This window comes from Chiloscyllium punctatum, chromosome 26 (genome assembly GCF_047496795.1).
Source record: "Chiloscyllium punctatum isolate Juve2018m chromosome 26, sChiPun1.3, whole genome shotgun sequence".
In the NCBI taxonomy this organism is placed as follows: Eukaryota; Metazoa; Chordata; class Chondrichthyes; order Orectolobiformes; family Hemiscylliidae; genus Chiloscyllium; species Chiloscyllium punctatum.
Window position 1 is genome coordinate 24,181,901 of NC_092764.1, and position 26,755 is coordinate 24,208,655.

Genomic DNA, 26,755 nt, shown 5'->3' on the forward strand with positions numbered 1-26,755 from the left:
AGGGTTAACAAGTTAGTCCCAGAGGAATTCCATCAGAAATAAGTAAAAATCCAAATGTTTCTCATTCACAGAAAATCAATTCACATTTAGATCCTACTTAAACTGTTTGCAATCAACTGCAAAAATAAGCTGGAAAACACTGTAAAGATATAATGAAGATGTACTTTCAAACTGTGTCTAATTTCATTCCACTCCTCACAATCCAGGACTATTGAATTGAAGGAGTGATAAAATTCAGACATTTCCAGGAAAAAAAGATTATTTGGCCATCATGCTATTTTTGACAGTTCTCTGAAAGGCATAACTAATTAGTCCCACTCCCATTTCATTCTCCCTGTGGCACTTCATATGTTTTTCATTTCAACTCTACGTCCAATGCTCTTTTATAAGTTTATCTTAAATCTGCTCTAATGACCCTTTCAGGCTGAGATAAACCAAGGCATTACTTTTGATCATGCGAACAGTTGAATATTCAATGCATTCATATAATAATTCATGATTGTAACAAACACATCAAGCTACATCAAAATTGCTATTACTGCAAAAAGACCAAAGACTCTAATATAAACACAGTAACGCTTCATTCACAAATTCTGCCAACAATAATTTCAAACCTCAGCAGTGATGAAGTCTTTCTGAGCTTTGTGAATGACCAGATAGATCATTGCTTTAATTTTTCTCTTACAGTACACTTGATGCAACATTGGCTCATTTGATAGCACTCACAGTCCCAAATTCAGAAATTTGAGAGTTGATGCAGGGTGTGCTACCTTAACAGATGTGTCAATCTTCACATCAAGCAATAAACTGAGGTCCTGTATGTTTCATTTGGAGCTCTCACTTGGGATTATTTGGCAAACATTAAAGAATCGACTGAGGTAAGTGATTTTCGCTCCCTTTCCAATCAACAATAGGAACAAGGGCTTTGGGCAGAAAATTTTCTGGGTGAATAATAGGCACAAACACAAACACAGAAAGACATGTAAAAATGGCTATAAAGTAAGGCATGAAAAGGTGAGAATAGGTCCTCTTGGCTCAGTAAACAAGACATTAAAATGCGAAGAGCAAGGGCTTTTGCCCAAAACATTGGTGTTCCTGCTCCACAGATACTGCCTGACCGGCTGTGCTTTTCCAGCACCACTCTAATCTAGACTCTGATCTCCAGCATCTGCAGTCCTCATTTTTGCCTAATTAAAATGTTAAGACTTGTCGTGAGGAGATTCTTTGAATGCCGATACCAATGGAAAGTGAAGACAAGGGGAACACTATTGTTGTTTTGGGAAGATGTGAGGAAAGAAGTGCAGGAAACATAGACACATAGAGCCCTGGTCAACCAAAGTGGGAAGGTATTACTCAATTGAGCAGCAAAGAGGCAGCCCAGTGCATCATCAGAATAGATATGACAGAGGTGGAGAAACTGGGAGAATAGAATGGAATCCTTACAGGAAGTAGGATGTGAGGAGGTGTAGATGGTAACTGTGCAAGTCAGTGGACAGCTTATCTATGGAAGAAGAGAAATCAAGGAAAGGGAGGAAGAAGTCAGAGACGGAGTGAGTGAAGATAAGAGAAGGATGGAAATTAGAAGCAGATTTGATTAATTTTTCCAATTCTGGACAAGAACAAGAAGCAGCAACAAATACACCATCAGTGTATCACAGAAAGAGTGATGGGTAGGTCATATCTCCTGTGGAGATAGAGGGTAGAGAGAGAGAGAAAAAAGAGAGAGACAGAGACAGAGGCAGAGTAAAAGAGAATGAGAGTAAGAGAGAGTGTGATTGTGGGGTGGGAGCAGGGGGGGAGGGGAGAGCGAGAGAAAGAGAAAAAAAGAGACAGAGAGAGAAAAAGAGACAAAGAAAGACACCGAGAAAAAAAGTGACTTGTCCAAAACAGGTCATTTAAAGCCACTTTAGGAAATGCCTGACATTGAGAAAACAAGGAGCTTGGCAAAGTTAAGGATGGTCCAAATGCACATGCAGATTGGGCACAGCTTCTCCCACGGTTACCCTTTTCAGTATTAAGCCTACACTTTACTCAAAAAACAGACGCTAGCACTTCAGCATCGCCCCTGTATTCTTTTGACCATGTAACTGTAGATTGGTGCCAGGGACAACTGGATGTCTTATGTCTTTATAAATTGTAGTGATTATACTAAAAAAAGTAAATAAATAGTTATGAAGCATTTTGAAATGTCCTCAGGACATGACAAAGTATAATAAGTTCTTTATTCTCCAGCTACAGAGTGCAAAATCAAGCCCTTAGCTCAAACTGGATATACTGAATAGAAAAATATAGCACTTTTTTTTATCAAGCACACCTAACATAGAGTATTAAATGTGAATTTATATCATAAATCTAATTTTTTGCTTGAAGAATATTTTCTCAGGAGCATTCTGTGACATTTCTATCCCTTTACTTTTAAGAACTATTCATTGAGCCCTTAAACCAAATAATTTTCTGATATGAGACACAGAATGTTTGAAAGCTGCAAAGAATATTGCATACTCAAAGGTTAGAATTACAATATCATTTTTAAGAACTGCATAAACCATTTTGTTTTATTTCCAAGCTAGAAAAGGAACTTCTCTGCAAATAACTTTTTTTCTGAGATATTGCCAGCGATGTTTTTGACATTTCCAGTGAGATAGATCATGCTAAGTAGTGATAAATATTTGGAATGGACCTTTTAGGGCTAAAACAAATCAATGCAACCATCACTAAATACTTGAAAAAATGTGATGCAATTTAAATGGGGAAAATAAACATCAGAAAATAAGTATCTCAAAAATTCATTTCATAGATATTGCATCCCAACAGGAATTGGAACCTTTTAAGGATAAATATTGTTGAAATGAGCCTAGACCACCCACACAGGCACATGCAGATTGATCATTCTAGCCACCTACTGTCACAGGATCACAGAACTGTTATGTCAGAGAAGAAGGCCATTTGACTCATCGTGCCTATACCAATTCTTCAAGCAAGCATCATTACTTGGGGCCATTCTACATGGTATCACATTCCCAACAGAACATAGAGGCAGAGTATTTGAGGTATATACAATGGTGTCCTTTCCATCTATCCATGCCACCCATCAGACTGCCCATTTCCTGAACAGCAAGCCTAGCAATGTAAACTACACACTCCGAGAGTGGACACATGCCAAGTATATTGAAAAGAAGGGGCATCCAGTCTTTGAGCTACCTCATTACAGTGAACACTGCCATAAGTATTAGAAAAGCTGCTCTCTCAGCAGATTTTCTTTGAGCAATGAAACTTGCCATTGCTTGGACATAGTAGAGAGTTGGACTTAGTAGAAAGCAAAGTAGGTCAGGCAGCATCTGAGGAGCAGGAGATTCGACGTTTAGGGTATAAGCCCTTCATCAGGAATCACAATTCAGGGCTTATGTCCAAAACATTGATTCTCCTGCTCCTCGGATGTTGTCTGACCTGCTGTCCCTTTCTAGCGCTACACTCGACTCTGATCTCCAACATCTGCAGTCCTCACTTTTTCCTAATTGCTTGGACTTTGACTGTGTAAATGGGGGTGGTAGTATGGGTGGTTGGGTGGATGGTGGGGGGAATGGAAGGAATGAGGTGTGAGGTTCACAATTTCTGTTTGGACTTCTATTCCCATAAATTGTGTTTTCTAGCTTGCTTAGAGGCTGGTTTGTGTCTTTCTTATGACAGATCTTGCTGTCCTGAAATAGTTCATGATGATTCCTCAATATACGTCACGGAGCCCACTAATGACTCTACGAAACCCAACCAGTGCATGGCCACGTGGCAAGTAGATACCTCAGTTTGCTAAAGAAGTGACACAAATAGAATTATCAAAGTTAGAAATTTGAGCTAATGAGAGTATAGAACCAATATTCTAAATGTCATTGCATCTTAACAGTTTCAACCCAAACCCCTCTGCTTTGAGATAGAACACTTTGATAACATTTTAAAACTGACCTGTAAGAAACATGACTTTATCCTTCCTTCCAAATTAGTCTTTCTTCTTGATAATTCTAAATAATGCTGTAGGCCAGCAAAAACCCAGCGCTTTGCTTCTATATCTGGGAAATCTCTCTCTCATGGTTGAGAATGAAAAAAAGATAAATAAACCTTCTGTTAACTTATAATAAGTGATTCAGCATTGCTTAATTTGAAAGAACACAATTTAGCTCTCATACTTTTATTAAAGTTGTGGACAAAGCAATGCTGAATCAGTATGATTACCAGTAATTTCTTGATATTAAGGAGTACAGCAGCAGATGATTGAGATTTCATTGCTTTGCAAAGACAGTGGTAAATAAAAAATAAATGTCAAATGATTTAAATAAAGAGATGATATGATGAATTGGATGCATTTTGCAGAGAATGGGAATTTGAGATATATTAGTTTGTATATCCAACTTCGTAACTGTATATTCTCTCCCAGTGCTGTACATTCTCTTGTTCCAACATGCTAAGCATTCACAGGTTAATACAGAAAACTACAATTTCTCTGGCAATGATTTTACTTCTAGCTTAATGATAGCAAGCAGAAAAATGTAAGTAATGTTAGAACCCTCAACGGTTTCTGCATTGTTGTATTTTCTGCTTAGAGCTGTGAACTGGACTCTGAGAGCTGGAGGTAACCTTCGGACTGTGAGCAGCAGCTTGTTTTTCCTAAAAAAAACAAGCAAGCTTCTCTTTGTTTTTAATGCAACACCTTGAAGTTAATTGTAGGTTGGTTCTTGTTCAAAGTACCTAAATGACTTTTCAACTCCAGAGAAGTATTATGCTCAAACAGATGACAGATGTTTGAAAGTTAACAGGGGCCTTATAGTGAGTTATAGGGCCCAGCAGTCTAAGAAATGGAATGCAGAAAAACAGAAACAAAAGTTTGAACCCCGTTTTATTCAGAAGAATCGTGCCGGTCAAAGCTACAAGATGGAGGTTTGATTGCTCCTCGGTTATCCTCTCATTATTAACTTACTGAATGTTTGGAGAATAGAATCTCAATTATAGCTATTAAGTGAATATTTTGCAAAGCCTACTGGAAGCTATTTGCATGCATAGGTCTTCATGAAAACCAAGCAAGACACAATCCCATGTGTTGTGGAGACTGCTTAAGTGAACTAGCCAGCTCTTTATCATAACTCATCTTTTTTTCTTAATCCCTTATCTATGCCTGTTGTCTATTCATATTTGTGAGAGTGGGGACTAGAATTAAAGAGGATTGCATTGAAATTATAGACATTATTTAAAATTCCTTGTTGCTGAACGTTGCTGTGCTAGAGCTACTGCATTATTAATAAGCTGCTAAATCTTTTGTTTCGGTTATAAACCTGCTGTCTGGTATCTATTATTCACAAAGTCTGATGACACTGGTTGTTCATAAGTCGAAAAGTCTGTCACTGGAAAAACACAACAGGCCAGGCAGCATCTGAGGAGCAGGAGAGTAGACTGAAGGGCTTATGCCCGAAAAAAATGTCAATTCTTCTGCTCCTGGGACACTACCTGCCTTGCTGCGCTTTTCCAGTGCCATACTTTTCGACTCTGATTTTCAGCATCTGCAGCCCTCATTTTCTGCTTGTTATTTAGAAGCTCAGGTCAGGAACCAAGTGTGTCAATTTTGAGGGCTTTTGAGGGTTTTAATTTTTCTGTATTGAGAGTACAGAGATAGGGGACAATAGACAATAGATAGACAATAGACAAAAGGTGCAGGAGTAGGCCTTTCAGCCCTTCGAGCCTGCACCGCCATTCAATATGATCAAGGCTGATCATTCCTAATCAGTATCCTCTTCCTGCTTTATCTCCATAACCCTTGATTCCACTATCTTTGAGAGCTTTATCTAACTCTTTCCTAAATGAATCCAGAGACTGGGCCTCCACTGCCCTCTGGGGCAGAGCATTCCACACAGCCACCACTCTCTGGGTGAAGAAGTTTCTCCTCATCTCTGTCCTAAATGGTCTACCCCGTATTTTTAAGCTGTGTCCTCTGGTTTGGCACTCACCCATCAGCAGAAACATGTTTCCTGCTGCCAGAGTGTCCAATCCTTTCATGATCTTATATGTCTCAATCAGGTCCCCTCTCAGTCTTCTAAACTCAAGGATATACAAGCCCAGTCGCTTCAGTCTTTCAGTGTAAGGTAATCCCGCCATTCCAGGAATTGACCTCGTGAACCTACACTGCACTCCCTTAATAGCCAGAATGTCTTTCCTCAAATTTGGAGACCAGAACTGCACACAGTATTCCAGGTGTGGTCTCAACAGGGCCCTGAACAGCTGCAGAAGCACCTCTTTGCTCCTATACTCAATTCCTCTTGTTATGCAGGCAACATGCTATTAGCCTTCTTCTCTACCTGCTGTACCTGCATGCTTGCCTTCATTGACTGATGTACAAGAACACCCAGATCTCTCTGTACTGCCCCTTTACCTAAATTGATTCCATTGAGGTAGTAATCTGCCTTCCTGTTCTTGCCACCAAAGTGGATAACCATACATTTATCCACATTAAACTGCATCTGCCATCCATCTGCCCACTCACCTAACTTGTCCAGGTGACCCTGTAATCTCCTAACATCCTCATCACATTTCACCCTGCCACCCAGCTTTGTATCATCAGCAAATTTGCTAATGTTATTGCTGATACCATCATTAACATATATTGTAAAAAGCTGCGGTCCCAGCACGGATCCCTGCGGTACCCCACTGGTCACTGCCTGCCATTCTGAAATGGAGCCATTTATCACTACCCTTTATTTCCTATCAGCCAACCAATTTTCAATCCAATCTAGTACTTTGCCCCCAATACCATGCGCCCTAATTTTGCTCACTAACCTCCTATGTGGGACTTTATCAAAAGCTTTCTGAAAGTCCAGGTAAACTACATCTACTGGATCTCCCTCATCCATCTTCAGAGTTACATCCTCAAAAAATTCCAGAAGATTAGTCAAGCATGATTTCCCCTTCATAAATCCATGCTGACTCTGTCCTATCCTGTTACTACTAACCAGATGTGCTGTAATTTCATCCTTTATGATAGACTCCAGCATCTTTCCCACCACTGAGGTCAGACTAACTGGTCTATAATTTCCTGCTTTCTCTCTCCCACCTTTCTTAAAAAGTGGTATAACATTAGCCACCCTCCAATCCTCAGGAACCGACCCCGAATCTATTGAACTCTGGAAAATAATCACCAACGCATCCACGATTTCCCGAGCCACCTCCTTCAGTACCCTGGGATGTAGACCATCAGGCCCTGGAGACTTATCAACCTTCAGACCCAACCATCTCTCCAACACCAAATCCTGGCAAATATAAATTCCCGTAAGTTCAGGTCCTTCAGCCACTGTTACCTCAGGGAGATTACTTATGTCTTCCCCAGTGAACACAGATTCCCCTGTTTCTGTCTTCAAGGGCCCAATTTTAGTCCTAACCATTTTTTTGCCTTGCACATACCTAAAGCTTTTACATAAGCTTTTACTATCCTCCTTTATATTATTAGCCAGTTTACCTTCGTACCTCATTTTTCCTCTGCGTATTTCCTTCTTAGTAATCCTCTGTTGTTCTTTAAAAGCTTCCCAGTCCTCAGTTTTCCCACTTATCTTTGCTGTGTTATACTTTTTCTCTTTTAACTTTATATGTTTCTTAACTTCCCTCGTCAGCCACGGCCGCCCATGCCTCCTCCTGGGATCTTTCTTCCTTTTAGGAATGAACTGATCCTGCAACTTCTGCATTATACGCAGAAATATCTGCCATTGTTCCTCCACGGTCATCCCTGCTAAGGTATTGCACCATTGAACTTTGGCCAGCTCCTCCCTCATAGCTCCATAGTTCCCTTTATTTAACAGAAGTACTGTCACTTCTGACTGTACCCTCTCCCTCTCAAATTGCAGATTGAAGCTTAATGTATTTTGGTCACTACTTCCCAATGGCTCCTTCACTTTGAGGTCTCTGACCAATTCTGGTTCGTTACACAATACCAGATCCAGAATTGCCTTCTCCCTGTTCGGCTCCAGCAACAGCTGCTCGAAGAATCCATCTCTGAGGCACTCCACAAAGTCTCTTTCTTGAGGTCCGATACCATCCTGATTCTCCCAGTCTACCTGCATGTTAAAATCCCCCATAACGACCATAGTAACATCTATGCGACAGGCCAATTTCAGCTCCTGATTCAACTTACATCCGACATCCAGACTACTGTTTGGGGGCCTGTAGATGACTCCCAAGAGGGTCTTTTTACCCTTAGTATTTCGCAGCTCTATCCACACTGACTCTACATCTCCTGACTCTAGGTCCCCCCGCGCAAGGGACTGAATATGCTCCCTTACCAACAAGGCCACCCCACCCCCTCTGCCCATCAGTCTGTCCTTACGATAGCACATGTAGCCTTGAATATTCATTTCCCAGGCCCTGTCCACTTGAAGCAACATCTCAGTTATCCCCACAATATCGTATCTGCCAATTTCCAAAAGAGCCTCAAGCTCATCCATCTTATGTCTAATGCTTCGTGCATTCATGTATAGTATTTTTAATTTGTTACTGCCCTGACCCTTCCCATCAACCCCTATTTCACTCAACCTTGCAGCATGATCCCTTTCCAAGTTTTCTGCCTCATTGATACAGTTGTCTTTCTTGACTTCTCTTGTCCTAACTTTCCCTTCAATTTCCTTTTTAAACATCCAGTTTGTCCCCTCCCCCCGCTACTTAGTTTAAATGTAGCTGTGTTGCAGTAAAAAACCTGCCTGCCAGAATGCTGGTCCCTAACCTATTAAGGTGCAAACCGTCTCTCTTGTAGAATTTATGCTTGCCACAAAATATACCCCTGTGATCCAAGAACTTAAATCCTTGCTTCCTGCACCAGTTCTCCAACCACACGTTCAAGTCCATTATCTCCCTGTTTGTGGCCACACCTGCCCAAGGAACTGGAAGCAAACCGGAGATAACCACCTTGGACGTCCTGCTTTTCAGCCTTCTTCCTAGTTCTCTGATGTCCCGCTGTAGTATGTTCCTCCTCTTTTTCCCGACATCATTTGTGCCGACATGTACCACCACCTCTGGCTCTTCACCCTCGTCCTTGACGATTTCCTGCACTCTGTCCGCGATGTCTTTCACCCTGGCACCAGGAAGACAACACACCATCCTTAAATCCCGGTCAGTTCCTCTCATGATAGATTCCCCTATTACCACGGCTCTGTGCGATGTCCGACTCTTCCGCTCTTCCTCTGCGCCAACTTTTGATTGACAGACCTGGCCGCCTTGCGAACTGGCAGTGTCATCAGTCTCTACTGATTTGATTTGACTGTCTGTCCCTGTCTAGTATTGGTACAACGTTCTGGTATATATTTGAAACCCTAAGCTCCAGTAACTTTGAGCATATCTACCAGAATCCTTGAAACTTGGACTGAACAGCAATTTGTATGTCTACAGCGTCTTTTTATGTGGAAAATGGATTTACTGAGCTCGGATCAATTATGCTTTCATAACATCAAATTCCAGTTCAGATTTCAATGTTTATTGCTTCCATCACTTCTTTCTTCAGTGAAATTTTCTCTTTATCATACCCATCTTTATGTTCTTTGCCCTCCTTTGTTATGTTGAAATCAGGGTCAATCAATGACAACAGTCTAATAAGCAATTGCTCATCAGGAGTGTGTGAGTTTATTAATAACAGAAAAGCATGTTACAACATAACAACAACCAACTGATTTCTATACGTACAGCTTGCCAAAGCGAAGCAGATTAAATAAAAGACAGAGTTGCAACATGGTATACACAGAGCACATGGACTCCTAAGAGGTGGAGTCTCTTAAAGGGAAGCAACACAAACAACATACACCACTTCCTTGATTGCCAGTTTTATATTCTCTGCACTTACTGGGATGAAGCAGTTCTAAAATATGAAAGGAAAACTAACTTTGATACAGCATATGGAGACTAATTTTCAATAACTTTTTCACCCTTTCAAAATTAAACAAAAACCCTTATCCCGCCTACAATTGCGGATGCTGCAAACAAAGATTTTTCTCTGCGGAGGGAGGAGGGAAGGGGAAACATGCATCTCAGAAGATTCTGATGCCTTTTCTCTTCAAGTTCTCTTTGAATCCTCCCAGGATTTTACACATTCATTTTTCTGTAACCTTAAACCCCATAACACTTTGTGATAGAATTTGTGGACTGATCATATCTCTTGAACATTCCTGAATTTTAATACCCCACCATTAAAACTAGGGATGCTCAACAAGCCAGAATTTGGCAGTGTTTTTAATCTGTAGGTTTGTGGGTCTTGCGATTACAAAATAATGCCTTGAACTTAAAAGTTCCTAAGTTCTGAAATTCCCTGACCAAATCTTCCCTTCTTAAAAGCATGCCTCAAAACCAAGCACCTTGGGATGTATTATCATAGACATGGCGCTATAAAAGAAAAACATTATTGCTTCACACAGAAGTGACAGAAATGCTGGATTTATGTTTCATAATACTATCAAAGTTTTTGAATTCATACAATTAATGAGGAATAATGATTTTGGAAACTGTTGGGAAGTAGCCATGAAATGTAAAAGAAATGCATAAAAGCAATTTTGATTCAAAACAATGAAAATTAACTCAATCACTTCTTTTCAAGACATAACTAATCTGAGTAGGGATAGGCCATTCACCCTTTCAATCATGCCCTGCCATTCAAGTAAGATTATGGCTGAACTGTCCCAGGCCTTAACTCCACTTTCATACAAGCTCAGCATAACTGTCAACTCAGGATTAGAGTGGTGCTGGAAAATCACAGCAGGTCAGGCAGCATCTGAGGAGCAGGAAAATCGACGTTGTGGGCAGAAGTCCTTCATCAGGAATAACTGTCAACTCTCCAATATTTCAACAGTATATCAAACTTCACTTTAAATATTTTCAATGACCTAGCGTCCACAAATCTCTGAGCTAAATGAATTTCAAATCAGTGTCGCCTTATATTGTAACGATGGCCAAGTTCAAGATTCTCTCACTAGAATACCTTCTCAACACCTACCCTGTCGAGACCCTTGCAAATCTTTTACATTTCAATACAATCACCTGTCATTCTTCTAAACTCTAAAGAATAACGGCCGAACAGGTTTCGCCTTCCTCGATATGTCAACCCCTCCATCGCAGGAATCAGTCTCATAAATCTCTTTTAGCATCCAAAGCTAGTCTATTATTTCTTAAATATAGGGACCAAAACTGTATAAAATACTACAGCTCTGGTCTCATCAACATTCTTTACATTTCTAACTATCCTTGCCTGGTTTTAAACTCTAATCCCCTAGCAATAAATGTCGAAATGCCATTCGTGGTGCTTGCTGCACCTACATGCTAATATTTTATGTTTCATGCTCAAGAACACCCAGCTCCCTCTATGCTGCAGCTTTTGGAGTCACTCTCTATTTAAATAATTGTCTTTTGAATATTGCTACCAATCGCGTAACCTCACATTTTCCTGCATTAAATTCCATCTGCCAAATTTTTGCCCATTCCCTCAACTTATTTATATCTTCTCATCACAACATGCTCTTCAACATATATTTGTATCAGCAAATTTAGAAACATTAAACACTGTGCCCTCCTCTTCTTCAGAGTTCATATTGGAATCAAAATATTAATGCTGTTTCTCTCTTCAAAGACAATGTCAGGCCTGTTGGATTTCCCCAGCAGTTTTTGTTTTTATTGAAGAATGACCATTGATTTGCAGGCAACAATGTATTCTTGTTGCTAAAATCAAAGGAGCTGTGAGAGATAATAATCCACCATGTGATCCAGACTTTTGATCTTCAGAATTTTATTTTACCCTCTTTGTATTTTTCCCACAAACAATATTTGTATCAAAACATCTGTTTTTCGTCTGTCTTACTTATGAATGAATATGTTCACAATTGGGTTTAAAAATGCATTGTTAATGTTGCATTTTGTGGATTATTAATAATTTCTTTTCTCTGTTTTTCATTTGTAAACACTTTGATTCTTTAACAATGATGGTGTGAATTACTTATATCCTGAATAGCAGTCAAATTGACCATCTTGGGGTTTAATTGGGTAAGAATACCCTTGGGAGAAAGTGAGGACTGCAGCTGCTGGAGATCAGAGTTGAAGAGTGTGGTGCGAGAAAAACAGAGCTGGTCAGGCGGCATCCAAGGAGCAAGAGAATCAGCGTTTTGGTCATAAGCCGTTCCTGATGAAGGACACTCCTGCTCCTCAGATGCTGCCTGACCAGCTGTGCTTTTCCAACACCACACTCTTCGACTATGTATACCTTTACAATGCTGTGTGGAACAGTGGGGCTTAATTCTTCCCAGATTAATCATAAAGATATACAGCATTCCTTTTTCTTTTGTGTAATAAATTTGTGTCCTCTTGCTAAAGAAAATTGGCAGCCTCATATGATTATGTTCAGTGATTAACCATAATGGTAGCCACCTGCAAAAATAAATCTTTTGATCAGTCAAGCAGATTTCATTCTGCAATCTGACTTGTCCTGAGTTTCAATCATCTGGGATCAGAACAGTTAATGCAATAAAATGAATATATGCATGCAAGCTGCCTCTTTAAAAAAAAATCACAACTATTTTGCTTGACTGAATATTCCATGAATAATAAATGTCGAACATATTTACAGCTTTTGTGAATTTTATTACAACACTAAGAGCATTTCAAATTCATACTAATTAACACCAAACACAAGGATTATTCTGACCACATGACAAGGTGATTGCTTGAGGCTTGCAATAATTAAATTAGGATGGTTTATTTCTTGAATGAAAGAAAACTGACAACAGAATTTTTTGTTCCATGCATGCACTACCTGGTGGAGTTTAAAAAAAAGGCCAAGATTCTTGCATAATCCGGACAACTCTTGATTTGTTCAAAAAAAGCAGGTGGCATCCAATTCCTGGATTTATTCTGAACAATTTCTGCTGGGATTGGATATAGGCCTGCACCCTGCACTCTCAATGAAATAGTTCCATTGTAGGAGAATGCATCTCATAATCCTCCACAATTTTCATGCTTCCTTCCCACTAGCTTTGAAGGACTCATGGTTCTCGGGCTCTGTGAGGGGTTTGTATTTGGTAACCTTTTTGAAAGACAGATTTTAAACCTCAAATTCATGTCTCTTCATAATCCCCATGAACTCTTTCAGTCTCCCTTGTGCCCTTGCCAATGGGGTAAAGCTTTGGTTATTGCAATGATACCATCAAATTGACACTTTTTTAGGTTATAAGACTAACAGTTTTTCCTTTACAAAGCAAACTTCTGAGTGAATTCTTTTTCATGGGCATTTATTTCAAGACTAACCATTGTTATTGTATGGGTTATTGGCTTTGAACATTGTGCATACGACATAAGTCTTCCCAAAATTCCTTCCCTCATAGTACTGTGGGTCTACTTACATTAAATATATTGCAGCTTATCACTACAACATCAAGGGTAACTAGGGAGGGGCAATAAATACTAGAACAGCCAGCAAGACCCATGTCCTAAAAACAATTTTTAAGAAGTCAGCATGGAGGTCACAGGGAAGGTATGAGGGGTTTTGTAATGGAAGATAAAAGAGGTTTATGGAGCATGAGGGGGTGTGAGAGGTGAGAGCTAAAGAGCCTGAGAGTCTTGAATACAACTGGACTGACATTAGTCTCTAGTCTCTAACCAGTTCACCCAAACCTTTGTGGCTACCTTCAATCTGTTTCCAGGTTCAGTCCATTTGACTCTATCCCATTCCCACCTCCACAGAAGAATAGTAGTGCACACAGGAGACATCAATATGGAGACAACTCTGCAAAAATGTTTTGATTTGAGTATCCAACCTTTAATGACATTCTGCAGAGGGACGCAGTTAGTGACAATGTACTTGTATGAAGCATTTGCTGGAATCATTCTGCCACAAATAATCACACGAAAAGTGAAAAACAGCTTCCTGTAATATTGAAAATGTTTGCAGTAGCTTGGATTGTATAATGCACACCACTTACAACCAATTGAAGAAACTAACTAATTTAACCTAGCCACTTTGCCCTGGTGAATTGATTTGGTTTCTACAAATCGTCCAGTTAATTAACTCAATTTTAAATTGGCAACACAAGAGATCTTAGACGGGTACAGCTGAGAACAGAAGTGAGTCAAACAGTCAGGGCAGGCAGGGACAAGGTAGGACTAGTAATTTAAACTGCATTTATTTCAATGCAAGGGGCCTAACAGGGAAGGCAGATGAATTTAGGACATGGTTAGGAACATGGGACTGAGATTTCATAGCAATTACGGAAACATGGCTCAGGGATGGGCAGGACTGGCAGCTTAATGTTCCAGGATACAAATGCTACAGGAAGGATAGAAAGGGAGGCATGAGAGGAGGGGGAGTGGCATTTTTGATAAGGGATAGCATTACAGCTGTGCTGAGGGAGGATATTCCCGGAAATACATCCAGGGAAGTTATTTGGGTGGAACTGAGAAATAAGAAAGGGATGATCACCTTATTGGGATTGTATTATAGACCCCCCAATAGTCAGAGGGAAATTGAGAAACAAACTTGGAAGGAGATCTCAGCAAACTGTATGAATAATACGGTGGTAATGGTAGGGGATTTTAACTTTCCAAACATCGACTGGGACTGCCATAGCGTTAAAGGTTTAGATGGAGAAGAATTTGTTAAATGCGTACAAGACAATTTTCTGATTCAGTATGTGGATGTACCTACTAGAGAAGGTGCAAACCTTAACCTACTCTTGGGAAATAAGGCAGGGCAGGTGACTGAGGTGTCAGTGGGGGAGTACTTTGGGGCCAGCGACCATAATTCTATTCATTTTAAAATAGTGATGGAAAAGGATAGACCAGATCTAAAAGTTGAAGTTCTAAATTGGAGAAAGGCTAATTTTGACGGTATTAGGCAAGAACTTTCGAAAACTGATTGGAGGCAGATGTTCGCAGGTAAAGGGACAGCTGGAAAATGGGAAGCCTTCAGAAATGAGATAACAAAATCCAGAGAAAGTATATTCCTGTCAGGGTGAAAAGGAAGGCTGGTAGGTATAGGGAATGCTGGATGACTAAAGAAATTGAGGGTTTGGTTAAGAAAAAGAAGGAAGCATGTGTCAGGAATAGATAGGATAGATCGAGTGAATCTTTAGAAGTTTATAAAGAAAGTAGGGAAGTCAGGATGGCAAAACAGGAACATGAGATAGCTTTGGCAAATAGAACTAAGTAGAATCCAAAGGGTTTTTACAAATATATTAAGGACAAAAGGGTAACTAGGGAGAGAATAGGGCCCCTCAAAGATCAGCAAGGCAGCCTTTGTGTGGAGCCACAGAAAATGGGGGAGATACTAAATGAATATTTTGCATCAGTATTTTCTGTGGAAAAGGACATGGAAGATATAAACTGTTGGGAAATAGATGGTGACATCTTGCAAAATGTCCAGATTTCAGGGGAGAAAGTGCTAGATGTCTTGAAACGGTGAAAGGTGGATAAATCCCCAGGACCTGATCAGGTGTACCCGAGAGCTCTGTGAGAAGTTAGAGAAGTGATTGCTGGGCCTCTTGCTGAGATATTTGTATCATTGATAGTCACAGGTGAGGTGCCGGAAGACTGGAGGTTGGCAAACGTGGTGCCACTGTTTAAGAAGGGCGGTAAAGACAAGCCAGGGAACTATAGACCGGTGAGCCTGACCTCAGTAGTGGGCAAGTTGTTGGAGAAAATCCTGAGGGACAGGATGTACATGTATTTGGAAAGGCAAGAACTGATTAAGGATAGTCAACATGGCTTTGTGCGTGGGAAATCATGTCTCACAAACTTGATTGAGTTTTTTGAAGAAGTAACAAAGATGATTGATGAGGGCAGAGCAATAGGTGTGATTTATCTGGATGTCAGTAAGGCCTTCGACAAGGTTCCCCATGGGAGATTGATTAGCAAAGTTAGATCTCACTGAATACAGGGAGAACTAGCCATTTGGATAAAGAACTGACTCAAAAGTAGAAGACAGAGGGTGCTGGTGGAGGGTTGTTTTTCAGACTGGATGCCTGTGACCAGTGGAGTGCCACAAGGATCGGTGCTGGGTCCTCTACTTTTTGTCATTTACATAAATGATTTGGATGCGAGCATAAGAGGTACAGTTAGTAAGTTTGCAGATGACACCAAAATTGGAGGTATAGTGGACAGCGAAGAGGGTTACCTCAGATTACAACAGGATCTGGACTAGATGGGCCAATGGGCTGAGAAGTGGCAAATGGGGTTTAATTCAGATAAATGTGAGGTGCTGCATTTTGGGAAAGCAAATCTTAGCAGGACTTATACACTTAATGTTAAAGTCCTAGGGAGTGTTGCTGAACAAAGAGACCTTGGAGTGCAGGTTCATAGCTCCTTGAAAGTGGAGTCGCAGGTAGATAGGATAATGAAGAAGGCGTTTGGTATGCTTTCCTTTATTGGTCAGAGTATTGAGTACAGGAGTTGGGAGGTCATGTTGCGGCTGTACGGGACATTGGTTAGGCCACTGTTGGAATATTGCGTGCAATTCTGGTCTCCTTCCTATCGGAAAGATGTTGTGAAACTTGAAAGGATTCAGAAAAGATTTACAAGAATGTTGCCAGGGTTGGAAGATCTGAGCTACAGGGAGTGGCTGAACAGGCTGGGGCTGTTTTCCCTGGAGCGTTGGAGGCTGAGGGGTGACCTTATAGAGGTTTACAAAATTATGAGGGGCATTATGTTCAGTGATTAACCACAATGGTAGCCACCTGCAAAAATGAATCTTTTGATCAGTCAAGCAGGTTTCATTCTGCAATCTGACTTGTCCTGAGTTTCCATCATCTGGGATCAGAATAGTTAATGTAATAAAATGAATGTATGCATGCAAGCTGTCTCTTTAAAAAAAAATCACAACTAGAAGATTGTGATGGAAGAAATAGACAAAGTCTTTTCCCTGGGGTCGGGGAGTCCAGAACTAGAGGGCATAGGTTTAGGGTGAGAGGGGAAAGATATAAAAGAGACCTAAGAGGCAGCTGTTTCACACAGAGGGTGGTACGTGTATGGAATGAGTTGCAAGAGGATGTGATGGAGGCTGGTACAATTGCAACATTTAAGAGGCATTTGGATGGGTATATGAATAAGAAGGGTTTGGAGGGATATGGGCCGGGTGCTGGCAGGTGGGACTAGTTTGGGTTGGGATATCTGGTCGGCAGATATCTGGACTGAGGGTTCTGTTTCCATGCTGTACATCTCTATGACTGTATTAAGACAAAAATGCGAGAGTTTTTGGAAAGGGTAAAAAAAGATTTTATCCATCTTGGCCAGTAATTTGATTCAGTTCAATACAGCCCGTTTATACTGAGTTAAAATGGATTAAGTGCCGCTTTTATTACAAGTAATGCTGAAGCTGAATAAATGTAAACAGAAGATCAGAATACCACCAAGTAATAATGCAGCCTTTGCCATAACAGTTATCAAAACTACCACAGTTGCATCACATCTACGTTAGCTTTATTGAAGACAACATTGGACAGCTAATTTGATGAAACAAAGAACTGCAGATGCTGACGCTCTGAAACTAATTTGATTATGTCTTTTAATATTTCAGGTAACTGGGACATTTTTGCTTTTCGGATTAATATTTTTGTTAATGCTTGGTCTGAAAAAGGAACTTTTTAAAGTTTAGTCTGGATGCTTCTCTACTATGAATAGTTGTTAGGTTAATAATAGATAATTTATACTTCCTGTGTCCATAGTGTCGAGTACATGGAGTATAACTGAAGCAGATGAAAAGATAGGAGCAGCTAACACCAACTGGTAATGTTGATGTTTTCCTTATTACTGAATTGAATATGAACTACCACAGAATGTGAAAAAGTGACATGTTACTGCTGAGTATTTTTTAATTATCTGTCTGATTATTGCAGGAGTGTACCCGTGGATTTCACCACACTTGCTAATTCTTTGAACAGTGATTTAGATAGAATTGAATCCTTGGCAGAATTGGCAATCACAAGAATGTTTAAATGCATAATCTTCATTAGTGCACAATCTCTGTGGATAATCATTGTTTACATATCCTAAATTATTTTGAAAGTTACATGATAAATTCTAATTAATAATTTGAATAAAAATATTTTCCATTCATTAGATCAATTCCTGTACCATTTCTGTCTCTATATTTACAGCATTTTAATTGCCTTTTGAACCATTAGGGAGACTCTATTTTTATTGTGTATAAAGTAAAACCTTATATAAACTAATTTTAATAGGAATCATTGAAAAATTTATTCTGAGGTCTTTAATCTGCTTCTTATAAGATATTCCTTATTTCCATATTAGCAAACTTGCATATTTTTCACTTTTTATGTCTAAAAGTGAACTGAAAATTACAACCATGCATGGATTCCATTTACACCTCTCATTGCCACGCAAAGGCTGCCAACACCATCAACGACCCATCCCATCCCATCATTGCTCTCCTTCAACCTCTTCCATCAGGCAGAAGATACAGAAGCTTGAACACATGCACCAACAGCTTCAATATCTGCTTCTTCCTTGCTGTTATTGGACTTATGAATGGACTCTCTACCTTCAACAATGTTGATCTTGCTTCGTGCACATCCTGTGCATTGTAACCTGTACGCCTCACTCTGTCCAAGTTTACATCACCCTATAATCTTGTGATGATGCTGCTCCTTTAACAAGGTTGCGTGAAACAAAGAACAATGAAAATTTACAGCCCAGGAACAGGCCCTTCAGCCCTTCAAGCCTGAGCTGATCCAAATCTACTGTCGAAACTTGTCGCCCAATTCCTAAGCATCTGTATCCCTCTGCTCCCCTCCTACTCATGCATCTGTCCAGATGCATCTTAAATGAATCCACTGTGCCCGCCTCTACCACATCTGCCTGCAATGCGTTCCAGACACCCACCACCCTCTGTGTGAAGTACTTGCTGTGTATATCCCCTTTGAACTTTTCAGCTCTCACCTTGAAAGCATGACCTCTTGCTATTGAATCCTTACCCTGGGAAAAAGCTCATCTCTATCCACCCTGTCTGTAACCTTCATGATTTTGTAAACCTCAATCAGGTCCCCCCTCAATCTTTTTTTTTCTAATGAAAACAAACCTAACCTACTCAATCTCTCTTCATAGCGAGCACCTTCCATACCAGGCAATATCTTCATAAACCTTCTCTGCACCCTCTCCAAAGGGTCCACATCCTTTTGGTAATGTGGCGACTAGAACTGCACACAGTACTCTAAATGCCGCTGAACCAATATCTTGTACAATTTTAACATGACTTGCCAGCTGTTATACTCTGTACCCTGTCCAATGAAGGCAAAAATACCATATGCCTTCTTGACCACTCTATCCACATGAGCAACAACCTTCTGGGTACAATGAACCTGCACTCCCAGATCTCTCTGCCCATCAACTTTTCCCAAGGGTCTTCCGTTTACAGCATAATTCACTCTCGAATTCGACTTCGCAAAATGCATCACCTCACATTTGCCTGGATTGAACTCCATCTGCCACTCCTCCGCCCAACTCTCCAGTCTAGCTATATTCTCCTGTATTCTCTGACAGTCCCTTATGCTTTCTGCTACTCCACTAATCTTCATGTCATACTAACAGTGCCCTCTTCCAGATCATTTGTGTATATCACAAACAACAGTGGTCCCAAAACTGACCCTTGTGGAACACCACTGATCACCTTTCTCCATTTCGAGAAACTCCCTTAAACTACTATTCTCTGTCTCCTGTTGCTCAACCAGTTCTTTATCCACCTAGCTAGAACACCCTGCACACCATGTGACTTCACTTTCTCTATTAGTCTACAATGGGGAACCTTATCAAATGCCTTACTCATGTCCATGTATATGACATCAACAACCCTTCCTTCATCTATCAACTTGGTCACTTCCTCAAAGAACTCTATTTAGTTGGTAAGGCACGATCTCCCCCGCACAAAACCATGTTGCCTATAACTGATAAGCCCATTCTTTTCGAAATGTGAATAGATCCTATCCCTCAGTACCTTCTCCAGCAACTTTCCCACTACTGACGACAGGCTCACTGGTCTGTAGTTACCTGGAATATCCCTACTACCCTTCTTGTGCAGGGGGACACATAAGCAACCTTCCAGTCCTCTAGCACCTCACCTGTGTTTAAGGATGCCACAAAGATATCTGTCAGGGCCCCAGCTATTTCCTCTCTTATCTCCCTCAGCAACCTGGGATAGATCCCATCCGGTCCTAGGGATTTGTTCACCTTAATAACCTCAGCGCACCCAACACATCTTCCCTATTTATGTCACTGTTGTCCTTGATTTTTTTCCAGAAGTGTTTTACAAGGCACAGGTTCCAAAATGTATGGCTTGATCTACTTGAACAAGCTTTGAAGTTTAAAAAAACCTTGTGCAGTGAAAGGGGAGTAGCCAGTTCTCCCAGTCCAGCTTTTCTCTGGTTTGGTTTGAGTTCAGCAGTCTAGCTGTTCTGAGCAAGCAATTAGTTGTTTTGAGGCTGCTGGTCAAAGGAACAGCTACATGGAAGAAGGTGTTCCATGCTGAATCTTTCCGCCATCTCTCCTGTAAGACAGCGTGGTTGATTTTACCTTTTCTGCCAAGGGGTGTTTATGGGGATTGTATAGAGATTTGAAACAGCATCATTAATTTGGGATAGTCTGTTGAGTTTTTGGATAGGTTAGGTTACTTTATATTCTGTTTGCTTTTGTTTGTGTTTCATTTGGTAATCTCACAAATAAATTCTGATTTATTTAAAACTAAGTGATTGGGCCAGCTGCATTACTCCTGGAATATCCACTATTCACCTGCTTCAAACAACTGGCAAAGTTAGGGTCCAGACTATTTTCTTGAAATGGTTCAAGGGGGTCTGGCCCGGTCCATAACAATCTTATGTCTTTGCGTACTATGATCTGCCTGTTTAGCTGGCATACAAAGCGTTTCACTGTACTTAGGTACACATAACAATAAATCAAATCAAATACCAAATTTGTGTTATAACCAGAAAGATCAAATCTTCACTAAACACACTTCTCTTCGTCCAGGGAATTTTGATATGCAATTTAGACACTATTGTATTCCTTAGTTATTTCTAATAACTTTTTGTGAGCAGATGTGTTGGATCCATAATTTCATTGAGAGTCCAATAGTTTTCATTCATCATTAAATTTTAATTCCAATCTTTTAACTCTTGGGGCATTGCTTGAAGTTGAAATCTTAATCAAGTTAAATTAAATTATTGAATCCAGCACCATAAAATAATCACACTTCCAAGGCCATTGTCTATGAATTAATTACTTCTCTCTGCTTCTTATAATTTTCTTCACAAAGTTTCATGTGCATACATGAAAATTAAACAATTCACTTTTATTCAATTTCAATTATTTACTAATTGAAAAATAAAGGATTAAGTGAACGTTTTGCCACTGAATTTTCCTTTCTCTATTTTTTGTTGCTTATTACAGTCTTCTATTTTATAAATTCTAAAGCTAGAATGAGGATTGAATTCTTTTAAACAACCTCTTTATTGCTCCCAATTGCCAATCTTAATCATTGTTCATATAATTGCAGAAAGTGAGGACTGTAGATGCTGGAGATCAGAGTCAAAAAGTGTGGTGCTGGAACGGCACAGCAGGTCAGGCAGCATCTGAGGAGCAGGAGAGTTGACGTTTCGGGCATAAGCCATTCATCAGGAATGTGCCTTTCCAGCAACACACTCTTCAACCCACATAACACATTGTTTGCTCTGAACTGAGGTTGCAATGTCAACTCTTCAAAGGGGAACCAATTCTTCATCACCTGATCCCCAACCAACTGCCATGTCAAGAACAATGCTACTGACTTATGGTTGCTCGTGATAAGTAAATTGCTTTATTAACTTTGGTATCCAATCTATTACACTACATTTTAACTTCATTACTAACAAGCTGTCCATTTAAGCTTGATTGGTTATCTGACAAGAATTGTCGCCAAAGGATACTTACAGATACCCTAAATAAAAATTGAAAGAACTGCAGATGCTGTGAATCAGAAACAACAACAGAAGTTGCTGGAAAATCCCAGCAGGTCTGGCAGCATCAGTGAGGAGAAATCAAAGTTAAAATTTCAGGTCCAGTGAATCTTTGTCAGAACAGAAATCCTATGCTGCAGTGGCAAAGGGAATTCGTGTTACAAATGTCTCTGGTTGACTTTTGTCTAAGCAAATCTTTTTCAAGATCTACCTGGATGTAGGTTTGCTCACTGAGCTGGAAGATTCATTTCCAGACAGTCTTACAGCAGAGATGGCAGAGAGAGAGATGGCCCAGAGATTCAGGGTGACGTCTGGAAATGAACCTTCCAGCTCAGTTAGCAAACCTACATCCAGAACCACAACCTGAGCTACAAATCTTCTCAAAACTCATCAAGATCTACCTTTCTGCATAGCGACTCAATTATCAATCTCATCCCAATTACTATAATATAATTGAGTAATGAGAGCACACGAGGTGGTCATTCGGTTCATTGTGCCTATACTAACTCTCTGCAAGAACAACCCAGCTAGACCCAAAATCATTTCTTGTCTTTACAAATGTTTGCTCTTCAGAATATTATCTATTTCCTTGAGAGGTACAATTGAACCTGTGTCCATCACACACACAGACAATTCATTTCAGATAACTGCTCACAGTATGAAAAAGTGGCTTTCCTCATATTGCCATTTGTTCTTTTGCCAGTCACTTTAAATTGATGACCTCTGATTGTCAGTTGCTCTACCACTGGCAAGTTTCTTTCAATCTATTCTGTCCAGACCTGTCATGATTCTGACTATCATCTATCAAATCTCTACTCAACCTTCTTTGCTCCAAGGAGAACAGCATTAACTAGTTCCAAATATCCAGATAATGAGTTCCTCAACCCTCAAACCATTGTTGAGAGTCTTTATTGCATCCTCACTACAGAATTCACATTCTTCCTAAAATGGGTTGTCCAAACCTTGATAGGTTATGCCAGTTCAGACCAAACCAGTGGTTTTAAAGGCCATAATCTTTATTGACTATTGCCTCAAACTAACCCTTCCACCTTAATTTGTCATATGTGTCACACAGGCCGCTCTGCTCACACATCTCCATTAAAGTTTCCTGAAAGTACCTTTTATTTTCCTTGGTTCTCCTCATCCTTCCAACCTAGAGTGGCACAGTGGCTCAGTGGTTAGCACTGCTGCCTCACAGCACCAGGGTCCCAGGTTTGATTCCGGCCTCGGGTGCCTGTCTGTGTGGAGGTTGCACGTTCTCTCCGTATCTACGTGGGTTTCCCCCGGGTGCTCTGGTTTCCTCCCACAGTCCAAAGATGTGCAGCTCAGGTGAATTGGCTATGCTAAATTGCCCATAGTGTTAGGTGCATTGGTTAGAGTGAAATGGGTCTGGTGTGTTACTCTTTGAAGGACTGATTGGGCCGAAGGGCCTGTTTCCAAACTGTAGGGAATTTAATCTAAATCAAATTACTTCACATACTTTTGCCACATGTCTACCAGCTTTCGTCTTTTTGAAGTTTAACACCACCCTTCTCACTATCCACAATACTTCCAAGATTTGTCCCATATGCAAAATTTGAAATTGGCTTGGTCATTATCACGAGCAGGGGTCCAAACACTGAACCCAGGGGAGGATCCACTGTAAGTGTCTTCCTGTCAGTAAAAAAAACATTTCATTCACTGCTCACAATTTCTGGTCACTCAGCCAATTTTGTATCAACACAGATACTGTCCCCTTTATTCTCTGAGCTCCAATTTCCCTCAACCACCTATTAAGTGGCATTTTATCTAACGCCTGCTGAAATTCCATCGAAGACATTACTCTCTTCAAACCTCCCTATTACCCCATCAAGAAAATCAAGCAAATTCGTTCAACATGAGTTAGTCTTTAGATATCTGTACAGCTGTTCCTTAGTGCATCCACATTTGTCTCAGCAACTGTTAATTTTGTTACAAATTGTTGCTACTGAAGCCCCCATTTAAATTAGGTTGAACAGCAGTTGCTGGGTTACACTTCCTCTGAAAGATTGTGTAATATTTGTAATTCTCTTGTCAAGGGGAGGTGGGGGCATAATGGAATTGTTTCTAGACTGCTTGGAAATCCAGGCTAACGTTTTTGTAACATGGGTTCAAAATTTAAATTCAATTTTTTTTAAAAAGTCATCTAGAATTAAAAGGTAATGTAATGACAACGATATAACTATTGTCAATCTCCATTTTTTAAAAATCTGGTTTACTAATGTCCTTTAGGGAAGGAAATTTAGCATCCTTACTTAGTCTGACCTATATGTGAGTACAGGTGGCTGAAATGACTCAGCAGGCCTCTCAGTTCAAAGACAAGTAGGAATGGGCAACATATGTTGAGCTAGCCATGTATGAATAACACAAAACAAAAGTCCACTCTGTGCAAGGAGGTTTGAAAAATTGTGGCTGGTGCTTCTGTAATTTCCACTGTCATCATCCCAACTGTTAGTGGCACTAATAAGTCAGATCTTAGAATAAAACTTATTTTACTAAGCTATAAGCTGCATCTTTTATAAAATTGATAACTGCTGGTCATTTACTATTACATATCCACATGAGGCTGCCAATGTTCATGACACAAAAGAAAAAGGAAAGAAAAACAGAAGAGAAAGAAAAAGCAGAAGACTATTTGGAAAAGATTGATCATAAATAGCAAAAAAAACCAACTCTTTCTTTCTAGAAATATTCTTTCTTCATTCTTGATTTCTTCCTGAGTGGCTCAGTGGTTAGCATTGCTGCCTCACAGCGCCAGGGACCCAGGTTTGATTCCTGCCTTGGACAATTGTCTGTGTGGAGTTTGCACATTCTCGTGGGTCTCCTGTGTCTGTGTGGGCTTCCTCCCACAATCCAAAGATGTACAGATTAGGTGAATTGGCCATGCTAGATTGCCCATGGTGTTCCATGCATTAGACAGAGATAAATATAGGGTAGGGGAATGGGTCTGGATGGATTACTCTTCAGAGGGTCGGTGTGGATTTATTGGGTCGAAGAACCTGTTTCCATACTATAGGGAATTTCACCTAAACCGACGAGGTCATAAACAGTGTTTTTTTGACAAAATTCTGTCCTTCATTAGATGTGATTCTCACCATTAACGTTGTTCTCAGAGACATGTGTGCAGGTTAACTCATTAACTTTTCTCACCGAACTCTTTTTTTATATCAAAAAAAGGCTTTTTTCCTGCTACTTTGGGGCCATTAACCAACATAACTGCAAGGACAGATTTCTTAGAATACAAAACATTCTAAGTCTGTGGGGCACAGGAACAGGCCTTTTGGTCCACCATGTCTGTGCCAACCATGATGCCATTTTAAACTAAGTCTGCTCATGTGACTGCCTAAATGCCTCTTAAATAATATTATTGTATCTGCTTCTACCACCTCCTCTGGCAGCATATTCCAGGCATCTAACACCTTCTGTGTAAATAATTCCGATGTCCCTAGTATTTGTCATTTCCACCTGGGCAAAAAACTCCTACATTCACCTTATCTATCTCATCATTTTATTTCCTTCCATCAACTCACCCCTCAGCCTCCAACACTCTAACAAAAACAATCTAAGTTTTTCTAAACTCACTCCAATTCAGGCAATATCCTGGTAAGTCTCTTTTGCACCCTCTTGAAAGTCTCCATATCCTTCCTGTAGTGTGGCAACCAGAATGGCACGTAATTCCACGAATGTGGCCAAACTAAAGTTTTATGCGGCTGCAACATGGCTCGTCAACTTTTATATTCAGTACCCTGACCAAAGGCAAGCATGCCGCCTGCCTTCTTCATAGCCTTATACACTTGTGTTGCCACTTTCAGGGAGCTATGGACTTGCACCCAAGATCCCTCTGTACATCAATGCTCCTAAGAGTCATGGCAAATATAGCATTTCCATCCTAGGGCCAGTTTTATCTTTATTCATGACTATTTTAAAATGTATAGAATTATGATCACTGTTCCCAAAATGCTCCCCCACTGAAACTTCGATCACCTAGCCATTCCCCAGTACCAGGTCTAGTACAGTTCCCACCCTAATTGGACTATCTAGATATTGTTTCAAGAAACCCTCCCAGACACATTTAATAAATTCTTCCCCATATCAGTCCCGTCACTAAGGGATTCCCAGTTAATATTGGGGAAGTTAAAAATCACCCACTACAACAACCTCTGTTGATTTTACACCTTTCTATGATCTACTTGCATACCTTTTTCCCTATTTCCCCGCTGGCTATTGGGAAGCTTATGTTATAATGCCATCATAGTGATTGCACTTTGGTCATTCCTGAATTCTATCCATATGGCTCACTGGATGAGCCCTCGAAGATGTCATCTCTTTGTCACAGCGACATACCTCCTATATCAATAATGCAATTCCTCTATCCATTTTACATCCTGCTCTATCACACATCAAACATATAAATCCTGGGACAATGAGCTGCCAGTCCTGTCCTTCTCTCAACCAAGTTTCTGTAATGGACACAACATCATAGTTTCAGGTACTAAGCCACACTCTAAACTAGTCTGCCTTACTTGCTGTATTCTTTACATTAAAGTGAATACACTTCAGACTTCCAGTCCCACTGTGTTCATTAACCTGTCCCTGCATACGCTTCCTATTAGACTTACTGGAATTAAGGTCTCCCTCAATCACTCCAACCCTCCTGATACTCTAGCTAAAACTCTCCTTCCTTTTGAACTGGTGATGCTCATGGTCTATCATAATTTGAAGCTCTTTGGGTTACAAATCTTAAATTATAACCACTT

General features: G+C 40.2%; 1 protein-coding gene across 1 annotated transcript in view; it reads right to left on the reverse strand.

The window, feature by feature from the left end:
- The window catches only part of cdh13 (cadherin 13, H-cadherin (heart)), a 1,093,338-nt gene that overhangs the window by 518,136 nt on the left and 548,447 nt on the right, over nt 1–26,755 (reverse strand). The window lies entirely within an intron of this gene.